The sequence below is a fragment of the Megalobrama amblycephala genome, linkage group LG14 (assembly GCF_018812025.1).
Source record: "Megalobrama amblycephala isolate DHTTF-2021 linkage group LG14, ASM1881202v1, whole genome shotgun sequence".
Lineage (NCBI taxonomy): Eukaryota > Metazoa > Chordata > Actinopteri > Cypriniformes > Xenocyprididae > Megalobrama > Megalobrama amblycephala.
The window spans coordinates 41,102,003-41,104,448 of record NC_063057.1 but is presented as its reverse complement, the minus strand read 5'-3'; positions in this window follow the sequence as shown (position 1 = coordinate 41,104,448).

The following is a 2,446-nucleotide window of genomic DNA, read 5'->3' as shown; positions in this document are numbered from 1 at the left end:
TCTTGTCACATGATTTCAGCCGTTTGACACACGATCCGAATCATGATTCGATACACTGATTCTTTTATGATCCGATGCTTCCACCTACTATGGTTACCAATGTTAATAGTGGCGGATTAATTTCGATCTGTAATCAAACTGACTGGAACTACCTGTGCATTAAACAGTTTTACTGCACACCTTCCAGCCAATCACAATCGAGTATTTAAACAGACCAAGACATAAATATATATATGTAGAGTGTGAGATTTTGTCTAATAGGCAAAACTGTTATGTTTGGGTGCAGAAACAGTGTATGACTTAATAAAGCAGAGTTCATATTATGTGTCATTTTGGGGTGGGGGAAATGACCAAAATCTTTCAAGATATAAGGGCTGGTTTCACAGACAGGTCTAAGCCAGGATTAGGCCTTAGTTCAACAAAGACATTTAAGTAGCTCTTTATAAATAAATATATGACCAAAATATTATTCCAAGATATAAAACATTTTAATTCAAATAATGATAAAAATAATGAGACACCAGTATAGATATTTTGGTTATTTATTTTATTATTATTATTATTTTAATTTATTAAAAATTAGAACAAAGAAGCGAATTACACACAATAGGTCAAATGTAACCAGTCGCTCCGAGCGGGATTCAGACCGGGGTCTCTGGTAAAAAGGAGGCTGAAGACTGTTAGTGTCGGTCACTTGCGCCTCTTGAGGTTTACACGCACAGCTCTTACTGGCTTACGTCTGATACACAAATACAGCAGATCAAAGACTGACATTAAATTAAGTTTTCAGGTACAGTAGGTTTCTTTAACATGTAGTAAGAAATCCTGACAGACGTCATAATCGAATGGGATTGGAATCATATCACATGGGTCGCTCTAATGAGAGTGTTTGACGTCCTCTATTGAAACACTTCATCATTGACTCTCTTTGCTCTGATGAAAGTGAAGTATATTAATATATTGAATTATTTGTGTTCATTACAGCACTGAGAGCAGCAGCGGGACGATCACATGACAGATATAGAAAGAAAACACTGACATTATTCACCACAACACTACATGATGAATTCAGAGCATGGTATTACCACAGTTCATGTAGAAAAACATGGTTTATCATGTCAGGATACTTTCTAGATCAGGACGAGCAGCATGAACCACTGAACAAAGAAACTCCAACAGTTCTGACATTTACAGTAATGATGAGATTCATCTGGACTGAGATCAGAGTTCAGCTTACAGTTTTCCTTCTTTCATTACTAATATATTTTATCCTTTCAGTTATATTTAATGCCTTCCAGTTATCTGATGATGATTTGACTCAATCCTTGTTGTTTTATTTTTTCTCAGAGTTGTCAGAGCATCAGATCTGTAAATCCTGTTCAGGAGGAGGTTTTAAAAGTAAACTGGATTAGATTATGATAATTGTGCTCATACTTTCACTGATCAAGAGTTTACAGTATGATCACATGATCTGGGTTGATATTGTAGGGGATTTTACAGTCAAAGACACAAGGACCAGATATGATGAATGAAGACCAGGAGTCAGAGATGCAATAAACTGAAGAAAGTTTTACTGAAGAGAATAGTTTCATCAGCAGAAGTCAGCTTCAACACTCACAAGGAGTTCGTCAGCCTCGCATACATTCACAAAACTACAGCAATTATACTTTACACCGGTCACTAAACTGTCCTTGCGTCACGTTGAATGATTCTGATTGGTTTAATCATTGATAAACTTGGAAAATCTCCACATATGAACAGATGGAGTCAGAAGCATCTCCATTGATTATCCGGATGAAAACAGGTCCTGGTTTAAGCATGAAGTAACCCACCAAGGTCACATAACAGTGTTTCTAGTCAGGACCTGTAACAAAGGATACTGACACACACACACACACACACACACACACACAGTTTTTTCAAGGTCGAGTTGTACTTTCTCTCAGTTAGAGTATTACAAGTGAGGCTCCTGCACCTCCTTTCTCACACCACCGGAGGGAGCCATCGCCTGAATGTTGACTGTTTTCGATTCAGACTTCATTTCCCAGAGGCCCTCATTCCTGGGACTGACTGCACACACCTGCACCACATGACACAAGGCTTGTTCGAGATGCATCGGAGCTGCGCAGACCGATCGGTGTATGACATCAAAGTACCGCGAGAGCGATTCAAAAGCATAAGGAGTCGTCTGGTGTCCAATCGCTCTCACGGTACTTTGATGTCATTCGCTGATCGGTCTTTGCAGCTCCGATGCATCTCGAACAAGCCTATACACACACACACACACTTCATAAGCAGCTCACACACACACACGCACACACACACTTCATAAGCAGCTCACACACACACACACACACACACACACACACTTCATAAGCAGCTCTCACACACATGTTGCAAAGCCTTGAGCATCATTTCTGAGTGTTTATTGTGGTTTGCTGTGCCT